The 15,834-nt window shown below is 35.7% G+C and overlaps 1 protein-coding gene across 1 annotated transcript in view; it reads right to left on the bottom strand.

Annotated features, from left to right (window-relative positions):
- LOC107699007 (PTB domain-containing engulfment adapter protein 1) overlaps positions 1 to 15,834 on the bottom strand; it is a 94,097-nt gene that overhangs the window by 48,967 nt on the left and 29,296 nt on the right. The gene's annotated exons all lie outside the window — the stretch shown is intronic.

The raw sequence follows: 15,834 nt of genomic DNA, 5'->3' as shown, positions 1-15,834 counted from the left end.
CCCACACACACACACACACACAGACACACACACACACACACACACACACACACACAGCGCGCTGGAAAGTTTAGTGACGTCACCCACTCAGTTAAACGCCACCGCAGGAGTCTCGCCAACCAGCTGGAGGTTTAAAGGGCCAGAAGAGAGGTGATGAGTGCTGCTTGGATGCAAACAAACACAAAATTACTGTTTTACATTTTAGATATAGTAGCTTACTTTATAAATATATGGCGAAACACGGAACAATGTGTTATGTTTGGGTAATAAGGGGGTAACAACCAGATATGCAACCTGCAAAGAACTGCGTAAGTAAACTGAAGTTACAGCGTAAGTTTTTTGTAATTATAGTGTACCTATTCAGTACCTCCGTGTAGGTATAAGGGAATAGCCTAATGTGCGAAGTTTGGGGAATAAAGGGGTAACAACCTGTAAAATTACAAATCATTTATACTGTAATTATTTTGAAACTAAGCGGTTGGCGTATAGGTATTTTTTAACTATGGGGTACACATTCTATTATTAAAGGATGGACATGATTGAGATTACTGAACAACAAAACTGGACATCTAGTGAAACTAGTTAATGAGTTTCAGCTATGATTTATAATTCACGAGTCTACTTTTAGGTCATACATACATTATATATCAGGTAATGTATCAATAAACATAATTGATGGCCAAATTAAACCCTCTACATTTTAATTTGACAGATTATTACTCCTTTATTCCCCAAACTTCGTATATTGTTACCTTATACCTACACGGAGGTACTGAATAGGTAGGCTACACTGTAATTACAAAAAAGTTACACTGTAAATTCTGTTTACTTACGCAGTACATTGCGGGTTGTAATCTAAAGCGTTACCAACACCTTTAAAGCTCAAAAGGGACATTGTTTCAGGCCTCTTGTTTTGTAGGAAGAGCATATTCTGAGAGAAGAAACTGTAAATAGCACTGATAATTTTATTTTACATACAGTATATTGATTACATCGAAATACGTTGTCTCAGTAACAACCCCAAGTCTCCCCTATACATATTTAACACATGAGCAGGTCATCTTTTCATCTGACTTTCCCATTTTTTCTGCAATTTTTTTCTGTTTGGAAAATTAAGAAATGTCCATAAAAATTAAATATATATATATATATATATATATATATATATATGATTGAATTGTGGATAATTGCCATTAACACAGTGTCCTAATAAGTGCAACCCCGGAAAGATTCCAGCACCAAATGATTTATCTGAACATGAAATGAGGGATGACGCCACGCAATCAATCTCAAAATAGCCAATCAGAACAGTTCTCTGGGTTTACACGCTCCCTCGCCCTCGCAAATCGTAATGTAACTCTATTGCAGCTGAAACACAGAGCACATGCCTCGTATTTTCTTAAAGCTTCCACAGATTGCTTTTCGTGGATTTCCTTGTGGAACTGAAAAGCAATCATATTTGATTCCCTTGCCAACAAAAATATGTTCTAACAATGTTTTTCTAGCATTCCCATTATGTTATGAATATGTTATTTCAGAATGTTCTCTGAATGTTCAAAGCATCCAGTTTTTGTATTTTAAAAAATCTTTTTTTTTCTTAGCTATGTGAACATTAATGACAACATTAAGGGGAATGTTCCATTTTATTATTTTGCAAATATTATGGGAATGCTACTTTTGAATGTTCTCTAAACCCTCTTCAGACGAATTGTATTTTTGTGCTAACATTTTAAGAACATTATTAAACACCAGTTGTTAATGGACCAACTGTTAATGGACAGAACGTTACTGAAAATTGTTTGTTCATAACTTTGAAATAACCTTTCCAGAATATTGCCCAAAATTCTGAGAATGTTGACTGAACGTTGAACATTGAAAGTTCTGAGCCACCCTGACAAAGCAAAATGACAAAATGTAGCGTCTTATAGATTGTGGCTGTTTAAACTCTGATTAACAGTATCGTAAGGAAGTGCATTAAGAATCTAAATATGCTCAGTTTTTGTTGACAAAGTGTTTTGATCAACGTGCCTTACATTTTAAAATTCACCTGTTCCTTTTATTCTTTCTATCAGTTATCATGTACAAAACAGTTCAATCGGGATGTGATGTGTGCAATGATTTGGATTATTACTATAGAAAGACCATCAGTGCTATAAAAAGGCCTGTCATCAACTGTCAATGAAAACCGATGTGTGGCATGCTCAGGTGCATGATGAGGAATCCAGGGAGAATGAGAATGGCAGCCTTAGCATCACAAAAGGAGATCTCACAAAGAGATCACGCTGATTTTTTGAGCACAGTGCCAGCCAAGTGGTGCAGGGACAAAGTGCAAGGGAGGTTTTAGACATTAGTTTTGGCTAGCTATGATGACTGAACATAAAATGCTGGCGCTGTAGATTTATTACTATCATTGTAAAATGTACAAGAGAAACACTCTGCTTTAATCACACTGATTACAATATTCAGTGGCCCACATGGAAATATGAAGTAAAGAGCACCAAAATGACTTTCATGTAATCACTGTCTTTTCAAGTACAATTTACAATATTGTTCATGAAAACCTGAAAATGATTGGCTTCATGATATGGAAAAGCTACAGAATTAATAAATAAATTCCAAAGGATTTACTTAATCAATTTGAAACTCTTTCTGTTTTTTTGTTTTGTTTTTTTTTACTGAAATCCCAGAGGACAATCAAGATGAAGGGTGTATCAGATGAAAATGCAGCATTTCTTAATCGGAAGAAAGATCTCACTTGCATACTTTATCATTTCGTAAAAGGTAAAATCGTTCTAAGTAATAAAAAAAAAAAAATGTTGGCCCGACTGACAATGAGGTGTTACAAAAATGAAATCTGAAAAGTACATTTTAAAAATGACTACATTTGGCCTTTAGAAGGATACCCTGAGTGTCTTATGTCACACAATTATTTAAAATAAAAATAAAAAATACAATTGTTGATGTGGCAATAAACAAAAACATATTGAATTTGAGGACTTCGGTAGACACTTTACTTTAATCATGAGCATTTATAGTGCATCTAAAGTACTTATCAAAACCATGAACTTGGTATTGCACTGCCATGCTGTTGTACTGCAATAATGGCACACATAAAGTAGAAACTCAAATGACTTGTGTGTTTTTTTTCTCTCTTTTTTACTTTTGTGTGCATGTCTGTATTTCCTTGTTCAGTATATCTCTCTATAGGAGGTATTTTATATAAGGAATTAATTTGAATGAATTGTATCCAATTTTCAGAGTCATGATGATGACTTCTCTCACAAGAGTGCTGATGTACAAAGAGCACATCTAAGAATCTGAATCAGACAAGAGGCTGTGGTTCCATCTCATTTTACACAACAAGCCTTTTAATGGTAATTAACTGTCTCTAATGAAAAAGCTCATACATAGCCTGGTTATCAGATAGCTTTAAGCCATGGAATCCTTTCCTTCAGAGCAGAGACTCATAGGCCATTAGATAATCCCAGGAACAAAGGCTTTACTGAGAAAAAAAATGAAAATGGGCTAAAATTATAGCATTGTGCTCATGTGAATATGAGGGTATTAATGTAAAGAATGTGTCGGCTAAGAGGCCATTCACACAGAATGTGTTTTTGCTTTGAAGATGCAGCACTGAAATGGGGAAAAATGCAAGGTCTTGAGACATGTTTTTTTAAAGGCTGAACTTCTTATAACTTGAGCACCACAAACGGGCCCTAAGAATGGTGTTTTGCTAATTTTGGTGTAATAAATTGGATATAATTGCTAAAACAAAAGGATGAGAAAACCCGTTTTATTATTCCATTGGATACTATTTCTCAGGATTTATATGGGCATTAATCTTTTCATAATACACTATATTACTTCCACTTATTATGGGCTGGTCATGGCATTTGAAATGATGGTGCATTTTATAAGGCTCATTGAATACTATGATTTACATTTATATCGCACTGCAACTCAAAGCCACAGTATATAAAAGACTTATATGTTTAGATTTACTAGGAAATCTAAATCTAAATACTAAGAGAATGGCTTATACTGGCCAGTGGTCCTAACTGCACATGATTATGTAGTGCAAGAATAATAATAATTTTCAGTCTCGCTATATCTTTTCATGAATTCACTGAGGTCTGATGAACACACAAATTCAAAAGGACAGGTACTCATGGCAATGCAAGCTAAAAATGCACATCAAACAACCCCTTTTTAATTAAGTGACTCTCTTTTGATGTATTGGGGGGGCAGGGGGTTTGTTTGATCAGTCATTAAACATATAACTTTGTGTAATTCTGAATATAGGCAGCAGTTCATCCACACAAAGCAACTAAATTAGTTATCTTTGAACTAATTCTTTCCAATTCTGTGAGTACAACAGATGCAACAAAGGAATGATATTGATACTGATTATTTGAGGAGGACCTGGTGAACTGTTTAGCCCTCACTTTTATGTAAATGATGCTTAATGGTAAGTGGTTGCACAGAATAGATTTTTCTGCATTTCAGATATATTATGAGTTCAACATATGCATTTTCAGCCTGGTCTCATGTTTATGCGTAGGTATTAATACGTAACACTTTTGTACGTTTTTATTAAAGCTAAAACGTACAATTTAGACGTATTTCAACGTTTAAAACGTACAAATCGCTACGTATTTTTAGCTAAAAAAAGTAAAAATATTTACGTATCTTTTATATCATTAAGATATTCGTATCAATGTATTTTTTTCATTTTATCAATAAGCGAATTAGATTTTTAGACCCCTTAACCTACCTCCAAACCTAAACCTACCAATTTGATAGCGAATATGCATTTTTATCATTTTAATACGCAATTTAGATTTTTAGACCACTTAACCTACCCCCAAACTTTAACCTACCCATTTGATAGCGAATATAAAAGGATATAAAACGCAAATGACCGAAATATGCAGGAAAATAACCATTTTTTTTTTTCAAAGCTCCAGTACATATTTTGTGTGACTTGTTCAGCTCTAATACAGCTTGGTGTGCAAAGGAATACTTTAACCTAATTCAATAATATCTTGGGACCTTATACTGCCGGTTGGATGGCAACAGTACAAATTATACAACACGTGATTCGGTTCAAAAACAATATTATTGGCCAACCTTACAAGATTTTTATGATAGGATAATTCATATACTTTTTGAAGTGGCTGACCCACTATTTTGGAACACATTTTTAGTAAGTTCATCAACTTTGTTTTTAAACTGACAGATAAACTCATATACCATACATAATTACAGTACTGCAAAACACTCATAATTACAGACTGGAAAAATAATAAAATAATCTGCTTTCTTGCTCCAAAAGACCTCAATCGGTGAAGGTCATTACAGATATATTCTATATGGTCTTTTCATGATAGCGTGTTATCTATCCTTACTCCTAAGTACTTATGCTTCTACCTGTCTGATGTTCTCATCATGTATGCAATGCAGTCAGTGGAGGCCAGCGAAAACCCCCTACGGCTAAAGATGGCCTTGATCAACGCCAGATCGGTGATAAACAAAACTTTTATTATCAATGATTTTATTTCTTCCCGTGACTTGGATTTCGTCTTTCTTACTGAAACCTGGCTCACGACTGGGGACTTAAGCCCCTTTTCTGAACTGCTACCTACAAACTGTTCTTTCTTCAATTCTCCTCGTACTACGGGCCGGGGTGGAGGCTTGGCCTCCATCTATAAAGACACTTTTCACTGTCACTCTGTCTCTTTTAATGAATACAGCAGCTTTGAATTGCAATTATTTGCTCTGGAACTTTCTGATCCATTCTTGATAGCAGTGATTTACCGTCCTCCAAAATATAACAAGGACTTTTTAACTGATTTTGCAGATTTATTGGGCGAATTCATACCGAAATATGATAAAATTAAAATTCTGGGAGACTTTAATGTTCATGTTTGCTGCACTGATGACCATTTAGCTAAGGATTTCAACAATTTATTACATGCTTTTGATTTAGTTTTACAGGTCAATGTCCCTACCCATCAGCATGGACATACACTCGACTTAGTATTATCGCATGGTTTTTCTCTCTGTGACCTTGAGGTTGCACAGGCATTAAGGGTAGTGCCTTAAATTGGTTTAAATCTTATTTTTCAAATCGAAGTTTTTCAGTTAATATTGGAGATCATTTTTCTAGTGCTGCTTCTTTATCATGTGGGGTTCCTCAGGGATCCATTTTGGCTCCCATTCTTTTTTCAATATACATGCTCCCACTTGGTTCTATCTTCAGGAAGTATGGGCTGTCATTCCATTGTTATGCTGATGACACCCAAGTTTATCTGCACTTAAAACGTAATTCAGACGGTTTGGACACTCTCAGGGCTTCCTTGTCAGATGTAAAGTCCTGGCTGTCTCTAAACTTTCTGAATTTTAATGAGAGTAAAACAGACATTATAGTCTTTGGTCCTTCAGATTCATTTCATAATCCCAAAGCTAATCTTGGTGGGCTGTCTTCTTATGTGAAGACATCGGTGAAAAACCTGGGTGTTGTGTTTGATGACTCTCTGAAATTTGATAAGCAGATAAACTTGATGGTGAAATCATGCTTTTTTCAGTTGCGAATGTTAGCAAAAGTAAAGTCTTTTCTCTCCTTCAAAAATGTTGAAAAAGTAATCCATGCCTTTATATCCTCCAGGCTGGATTACTGTAATTCTCTATATGTTGGGATTAGCCAATCAGCTTTGTCCCGATTACAGTTAGTTCAAAATGCAACAGCCAGACTGCTTACGGGTACTCGAAAACGGGACCACATCACTCCAATTTTACGCTCTCTGCACTGGTTACCAGTGCGCCACAGAATTGATTTTAAAATTTTACTCATAGTGTACAAATCTCTGAATGGTATGGCTCCATCGTACCTTTCTGACCTATTGATTGAACATGTTCCCACCAGATCACTTCGGTCTTCCAACCAGAGACTGTTGGTTATCCCTAGGTCGAAGTATAAGTGCAGAGGTGACCGTGCATTCTCTGTAGTTGCCCCCAGACTCTGGAATGAATTACCTATCACAATCAGACTTGCCCCCTCTGTATCTGCTTTTAAATCTATCTTAAAAACTTATTTGTTTAATAAGGCTTATAATCTAAATTAACATTCTCCTGCCTTACATTTTTAATTATTTTATTATGTTTTTATTATACTTTGTGTATTTCTAAGTAAATGTGTTTTTCATTTATTTATTTTTTTTTGTAAAGCACATTGGACAACCATGGGTTGTAATTAATGGTGCTATATAAATAAATTTGCCATTGCCATTGCCATTGCCATGTATAACAACGGGTGTTGTATGAGGGTCTGAGGCAGGCCCGAATACAATCTCCTCTGTTTTTTTTATGTTAATACTGAGGGCATTATAATCACTTCACTCAACTAATTTGCTTACCCCCTGTTGATGCTGTTCTGAACACTCTGAATTATTTAATAATGATATTAACACGGTGTCATTAGAGGACTTTAGAATATACTGGTTAGGCCTATTTGAACGACAGTAATCTGTGTACAAAGTTAATAACATAGCAGAACTTACACAACCCTGAGGTACACCAACATTAGTTTTTACTTTTGTTGACAAAACGTTGTTCACTTTAACTCTTTGAGTTCTATTAGTAAGAAAAGAAATGTACCATTTAATTAAATATGGATTCATGTCTAACTGCATTAGTTTAGACACAAGAGTATTAAAACCAGTTAAACTCTGCGGACCCGGATATTTTCAAAAAAATACTTACTTTTAAAACTCCAAAAGCGCCTATGTTTTTTTTGTGTTTATAGTAATATTTGAAAAGTATATAATGTTATTTATAAAGAATTACACTCATATTTTGTAGTTCAAAGGGTTTTCTTTACAATGAAACCATTTTTTTTCATTTCCTCCATTGTATGTGTGTAGGGTAAACATTTGAATTTGAGTATGTTAAATTTAGGCGAAAATACCAAAAAACGCCCTGAGCTTAAGTGGTTTTAACTTGGATTGTGTCAAATGCAGATGAAAAGTCAAGAAATAAAGCTCTAACATAGGTGTTACTTTTGTCTAGATGTTTAGTGATGATGTGCACTAAAGGGAAGTAAATTACTAAATTACTTTAAGGGAAGTCGTGGCCTAATGATTAGAGAGTCGGACTCGTAACCCAAAGGTTGCGGGTTCGAGTCTCGTACCGGCAAGGATTGTAGGTGGGGGGAGTGAATGTACAGCGCTCTCTCCCACCTTCAATACCACGACTGAGGTGCCCTTGAGCAAGGCACCGAACCCCCAACTGCTCCTCGGGCGCCGCAGCAAAAATGGCTGCCCACTGCTCTGGGTGTGTGTTCACGGTGTGTGTGTGTGTGTTCACTGCTGTGTGTGTGCACTTTGGATGGGATAAATGCAGAGCACTAATTCTGAGTATGGGTCACCATACTTGGCCACATGTCATGTCACTTTTTTAAAGCAGCCACTGCGTCTTCAGTATACTGCAGCCTTGTTTATATGCGAACTGACACTGATCAAGTTTCCCTTTAACATTATAAACCAGGTGTTCAAGTAATATTCTTTCTAAACATTTCATGATTACTGAGGTAGCTATAGGTCTATAATCTTTACATTCCTTTGGACAAGATATTTTTGGTATTAGTTTTATGATTGAGGTTTTCCATATTACAGGAACAATAGCCTGTGTGAATCAACAGAAGCCTGAAAGATTGGTTGCCACACTGGAGCAAGTTCATAAGCAAAGTTATTTGTAAGGCCTGGAGCACACCTATAAGGACCTGCAGCCTTTCTGATATTAGTAGACTGAAATGCTCTCCTAACATCTTCAACGTCGATAACTATCTTTTGAGAAGAAGATGGTACTATATTAACTAGTTCATTATTGCTTGTGGATTCAAATCTAGTAAAAAAGGTGTTTAATTCATTAGCAAAGCCAACTTCATTATCTGTCACAATACAGGTGCATCTCAATAAATTAGAATGTCATGGAAAACAGCTTCTTTGGCAATGAATGTTTGTGGCTTACCCTCCTTGTGAAGGGTGTCAATGATTGTCTTCTGGACAACTGTCAGATCAGCAGTCTTCCCCATGATTGTGTAGCGTAGTGAACCAAACTGAGAGACCATTTTGAAGGCTCAGGAAACCTTTGCAGGTGTTTTGAGTTGATTAGCTGATTGGCATGTCACCATATTCTAATTTGTTGAATTAGAATATGGTTAATTTTGAGAACCAAAGACTTAAACTACTTCAGTCTGTGTGCATTGAATTTATTTCATACACGAGTTTCACAATTTGAGTTGAATTACTGAAATAAATGAACTTTTCCACGACATTCTAATTTATTGAGATGCACCTGTAGATAGTCCTAAAGGCTTCTTCTAGACACTGTCTATGAGTTTTTTTGCTTTCCTATATATATATGTATGAAAAACTAAATAACTAAAACGTTTATCACATGCAAAACATGTATCAAATATTGCATTATTACATTGCATATCTAATTTTAGAAATGTATTTCAATTCAAACAGGAAAAGTTTTTTAGCCTAACTATTTAGCCAATGATTAATTGAAATGAGCTTACTGTCATGAGACACGTTAACAATGCACTACATTATCTCGTAGCAAGCGCTCTGTGTGCTCATTAAACCTCCTCTTTTTTCTAAGGATAAATTAAATTGCACACTCACAAAAATCTGTAAATGAAGAACAATTAAACTGCAAGTATTATTTCTTTATCAGCTGCAACATAATTAATGGAACCACTTCATATGCTGATATAGAGAATGGGAGATTTCTAAACGTATTGCTGGCCACCTTATATTGTCTTCTTTAAACATATTGTATGTCTGTTTATGTACAGAGATACGGTGAGGACCAAGACCCCATCTGAACTATATGCTGTTTGCTTTAATCTTCTCTCTCTCAAGGAACAAACTTTGCATGTTAGCAAGAGTTGGGGCAACCAAGACAACACGCAGCAAAACAGCACTGGCGGGCAGAGCAGAAAATCCCATTAAAAAGGGTGCACTGATAAGGCGATCACAGTTTGCTCAAAGTGGCTCAGAATTTCACACCTCACTATTACTTCTACCCACAGCAAACCATAGCAAGACCACTGCGGCACGGACAAATGTGAGGCTAGTTAGGAGGAAGAAATGCTGCTGTCATGTTCCTAATGATCAACATAAGGGGTTTGAGATGTAGGAGTCCACACGGGTCTGTAATTTGTTGGACTGTTGCCTGTGTTTGAACTTTTGCAGGTGGGGTTCTTTTCCTTATTAAGACTGAAATAAAAAAACACCCTTTTAAACGAGGCAATGTTGTACTGAGGGTGCTAGTTTAAGCAAAATATCCCTACAGCTGTAATAAAGTTAAAAGGGTTTCAGAACATACAGTGTAATATAATTCAGTTGGTACTTTGTGATATAATATCTGACCCAAAACAACCCCAGTTATAAATGAACACACTGGGACTTTGAGTAAAGATATATTTACTCAACGAATACTCATTCTGCAGTGGGAAGCAGTAAAAGAGCTCAAGCTAGGTGCAGCAGAACTGAAATATGAAAATCAAAACAACTGGGTCAGGTATTTTACAGAAAAAATACAGGAAACTATTTGAATGAACAGCCAAGATATAACACTAATGAGTAAATATTTCTTATTATTGTACTGCTCTCTGGAAAAATTGATTCTGATTGGACAATTGTGGCATTCGGCGGTCAAAATATTTAACTGTCCTCCATGGTCCTGTTTGGACTTGGCTTTAAAATGCGACTTGCATCTGGATGTTGTCCACATATATACTTCAAAAATCAAATGTAAATGTAATTGGAATGTGTTTTCCGATGCTTGTCTTGATCCCTAGTGATGGGCATACTGCTTCATGAAGCTTCAAAATCACTTTTGACAAACGTAAATGTTCTGTGTTCTGATTGGGTAATGATCCAATCTGCCTGATTAGTGGGGTAGTCACATGTTAATGGTACAGTATCAATGCTATATATTAGTAACTTCAACCGCCACTAATTTATTCACTAGGTTCCATTCTGAAGGGCTCATCCATATGCCCTACTCCCTTCAAAGTGTTTACCCTCTAAAGTGAGAGCGTCAAATGGAAAAATGCTGTAGGGGACCAAAAAACAGTTCCTTGCACTATAAAGGTGCAAAGGTTTTTTATTGGCATCAATGGTTCTATGAAACCTTTCCACTGCACAAAAAGTTTTACACTGGAAATGGTTCTTTTAAGAGCTGTTCACTGACAGATTCTTTGGGGAACCCAAAATAGGTTCTTCTATGGCATTCTTGCGAAAACCACTTTTTGGAACCTGTTTTCTTAAGAAAGTGGAATGCAATTCTTTGTCATTTTGCCAAGACAGTTAAGGAGGCATCTTTGTCACATACTTAAACTTGCAGCAACAATCACAGGAGCGAAGTGTTCATCAGTTCATTCCAAAGTGCCCTTAGACATGGCCAGTTTTGAGTACTTTTTGAGACAATGATAACCTAAAAAAAAAGCACACACACTGCATTGCCATGGTTAAAACAGCTCACTCTCACAAGTGTCAATGTACAGTGAAAAATAGTATAATTTAAGCCTATTGAAGGCTGTTTTATTTTGTCCCATTCTGAAAACTGTCAGTAATATCCCAGCTGGCCCATATATATACGTCAAAAGCATGTTTTTCACAGTCCTTCAAAGAGCCCGACTGTCTATTTTCTCACATATAACATTGAAAACAAGTGCCGTTCATCTATATACTGGTTATCACAATGGGCTTCATGGCCTCCTTTCCTGAACATTATTTCTACCAGATATATATTCCTTCTTATAAAACATTTCTGTATGATGTTTGAAGCCCACTGAGAGTATGCTATATCTGCGGGGGCTTTGGTGAACTGCCAAGCAGAAGTCATTGTGATAGCTTTCATGATATAATTTCAGCAATCTAATTTTCCAAGGCTCACTTAGAGGACCAACAGGGTCGATTTTCTGCTGATGACTACAGATAGGTTTCATCACCTTTGTGTTTCTTTGAGCATGCTAACCAGCACCGAAATGTGCCAGAGTGTGATCTTCTCAGGAAAAACATTTAACAGTTCATGTGCACTTGGCATGTTTTCTCAGGGACTGACACAGAAAACGCACAAAGGCGGCCCACTCTCTTTTCATATGGAACATGGCAGTTATAGAGGTCAAAGCGTCCCCTGGGCTAGAGGTTTGTTTATAATGGAAATAGCCAATTACATGCCTGTTTTAAAACACTAGTGCTATCTCCAGCTGCTGGCTAATGGCAGAACAATGCAAGCGACTCGGGATGGATTGTTGTGAACGAGCTCCCAGCTCAACCAAACGAATCATATAATTCTTGCAAATAAATGTCATAAACAGACTGGTGGAAAGGAATTAAAGAATTGTGCAAAATTACTCACTGTTATCAAAGTGCACACCTCCATGAGCTTTCTACCTTCATCCTTTAAGAAAAATGCTTTGCATTTCAGCTGTCTACAGATCTGAGAGCCTGTAAATTGCTGTCAACTGTATAAAAATGTTTGACAAAATAGATTTTCTTATCAAATACATTTAATTCCATAAGAATTAACTAATTTCCAAGAAAGAACTAGCAAGCATTTCTTCATAAGACAACTTGCATAGCCTTTAAAGCCTATTGATCACAGTATATATTTTTGTAATTAAAAGTAATTATTTAAAACTTTACTTGGAAATCATCTAAAATTAATGTAAAAAGATAATTGATTAAAAGAACAGTAAAACAACAACAAACAATATTTCGTTTGACCTTCTAAGGACAATGATCTACATATTATCAAGATAAAGCACCTCCTTTCACTGAACATTTGTTGGTTTAAGATTTGTAATTAAGATAGTGTTTAAGTTCTTTTTAAAGAGTTTCAGGCCCTATTCATGGAGAGCATATAGCATAGCCATATACTGTCTGCCAAAGAAAACTTATCATTTTAATCAAAATTGCTATAGCAGTAAGATTGTTAATTTTCTGGCTTCTGAAGTGTCAAGAGATATGCCAGTCCTTGACTCAAGAATTTCAATTTTGAGAAATTATGTTTTAGCAAGCTCAATATCATATCGCACATAATGCTGAAAGTAAATTATCTTGTGCAAACTACCGTGATGATATTAAGCGGTGTTCAAAGAGAAGAAAAATATGTCCCTACCCTAATTTAAGTAGATTAGTCATATGTATATGCTTGTGCACACATTTCCCTGCTCCTGTGAGTGTGTTCATCCAACTACACACCCTCAAAATGACTGCTACCGTGACACCCTCCTAAGAGACACGGGTTTGAACTCTCCAGAGACATTTATTAAAATAGAACCTGTCCTTGACTTCACTATAAAGATGAAGTCTGTGTCGTACCCCTCAGAGATATGGATGTTTTAAAGACGATATGAAAGAAATAAATAAGAAAGCCCACATAGAGAGTGTCTGATGCCTGTGCGGTGAAATTGCCCACAATCGCTAACATCTAACAATGTTCATCTCTGTCATGTTTTTGCATGGCTGTCTTACGTTTAAAATGACGTAAATTGTACCGCATGTTCTGTAATATGATGCCACCTGACTATGACCTGCCAAATCCCAATTTGTTCAACGACATTAGTTTGGAGAAGAAGCTAATGGATTATGGGAAACAAAACTGCAAGTAAGCTTTAGCTGTATACTGCATTCTAACGGTTAACCAAGGGTTAGATTGTATACGGAAATGCAGCCTATGAGTAAATAAACTGCATTATGCATTTAAATCAATATATTTCCAAGTCAGCAGTATTCTGCATTTATTTATTTATTTTTGCATTTTCAGAAATTACATTTTAATAAATTGCAAACAGACAGCCATCATGCTTTGATGAATGTCCGACAGAAGCAGAAAACTTGTTTCAACATGTTTCTGATAAAGTCATCAGATAATTTCATTAGACTACATAACAAACTATATGCTATTCTGTTTAATGAAAATAGTGGAATGAAACCTTGCTGTTTTTAATAGGTTTTTCTTCAGGACCTAGATTTGAAATTAGAGATCATAGTTTATTATATAAAAGTAAACAAAAATCAAAAGTGAAAAAGACGCAATGATGTGCACAATTACTAACTTTACAGAAAAACTTGACAAGCCTGGCTGTCCTAAATGCCCAATGGTTGGTTGCATTTTATTTTTGCATTTATTCCTTCCTGTCTGAAGGAACAAGGAGACCTATGTCTCCTACACTTTTTGTTATAAAATAAATGATTGCTGAATCTGACAGAATACCTTTCTTGTGTATCCCCTGCAGCCCAACTGTCCATTTTGTTTAATTTTCAGAAGAACAGCTTCAACCACTTCTAAAAAAGAAAACCTTTGTTCATTCTAAGTGACTTGTATCTAACTTAAATATAATGACAAACAGAGTCTTTGTTCCAAATTGGAAAATAATGAAAGGACATGTTGCAGTGGCATTTGTATCGACAGAAGATGATATATATCCATCAGGTCTTGGCTCTCTCTAGAGGGCAATTCAAAGGCAATTTGTCCAAATGGGTATTGCTGAAAACATTAAGCGTATTTTCACATCAGCACTTAGATAGACTAAACAATCTGGTGTCTTTAAATAACGTTCTGACAATTTTTAATTGCTTAATGGTGTAGTAACTGATGCTGGCCATTTTACTCAACCTCTCAGTGGGAATGCTAACAGCTTTCTTCAGGTATATTACGACTCCTTGGTTTACAGAGTCTGTAGATGAGTGTAATATCTCAGAGCATCAATTTTAATGATATTTGTCAGGTAGTAGGATTACAGCACCTTTAATTCCCATAAATTGCTTATTGGATTCTCTTTTGTGTTTTGTCTTTTACAGTCTTTTTATCAAGGTCTTGGTCTACTGTTTATCTGCCACGCTTGAACCCTGCAAAAGATTTAAGACTTCCATTTACCATGTCAAATGAGCCTCTTTGCAATCAATTATGAATTTGGCACAGAAAGTTCTTACCCTTGCAAAACCCATTGACCAAAACGTCTAGGACGGCTTCAAACTGCCAGCAAGCTGTGGAGTCTGCCAGATTTCATAATGGCTCCTTTCAGTCACTGAACACAGATGAGAGCAGAGGATCATTTTATTTGTTTTTAGAAAGTATATTTAGGATGTTTGGGATTCTTTGATTTCAGGGAGGGTACAGTAAGAGTTTTCATTGGCATACAGACCTAATACATTAAGCTAGGCTCTTTCTCACTAGATAAATTCATTTATCATGCATGCAGCGAGCATAAGGTGTTCATTTGATTTAAAAATCTTTAGTGATTAATGACTCTATGCTGTTGAAATAATAGTTATATACTTGAAAAGACACATACCTATGTAGCCAATTGATTGTGACTTTTATATTTTATTTTATATCATTTACTTTATAGTATTTTATTTTATATTGTTTGTGTTGAAAGATATTTTTTGAAAGTGTTAACTTCATCAAAACTTGTATTTAATGTTTATTTTTTGATAACTGCTATTCATGTTTAGTTTCAATGGTTCCAGTTGGGAGTTTCTACCAATTGTTGTAGGTGGGTTCTTAATTAGTAGCACACCTTAGGAAGAGGTATCGCTTCTCCTTTAAAGGGGTCATATGATGCTGCTAAAAAGAACATTATTTTGTGTATTTGGTGTAATGAAATGTGTTTATGCGGTTTATGGTTCAAAAAACACATTATTTTCCACATAATGTACATTATTGTTGCTCCTATATGCCCCGCCTTTCTGAAACGTGTCGATTTTTACAAAGCTCATCGTTCTGAAAAGCGAGGTGTGCTCTGATTGG

This window comes from Sinocyclocheilus anshuiensis, unplaced genomic scaffold (assembly GCF_001515605.1).
Source record: "Sinocyclocheilus anshuiensis isolate Anshui unplaced genomic scaffold, SAMN03320099.WGS_v1.1 scaffold18, whole genome shotgun sequence".
In the NCBI taxonomy this organism is placed as follows: Eukaryota; Metazoa; Chordata; class Actinopteri; order Cypriniformes; family Cyprinidae; genus Sinocyclocheilus; species Sinocyclocheilus anshuiensis.
The sequence above is the reverse complement of the archived record's forward strand: the minus strand, read 5'-3'. Positions and strand labels throughout refer to the sequence as shown.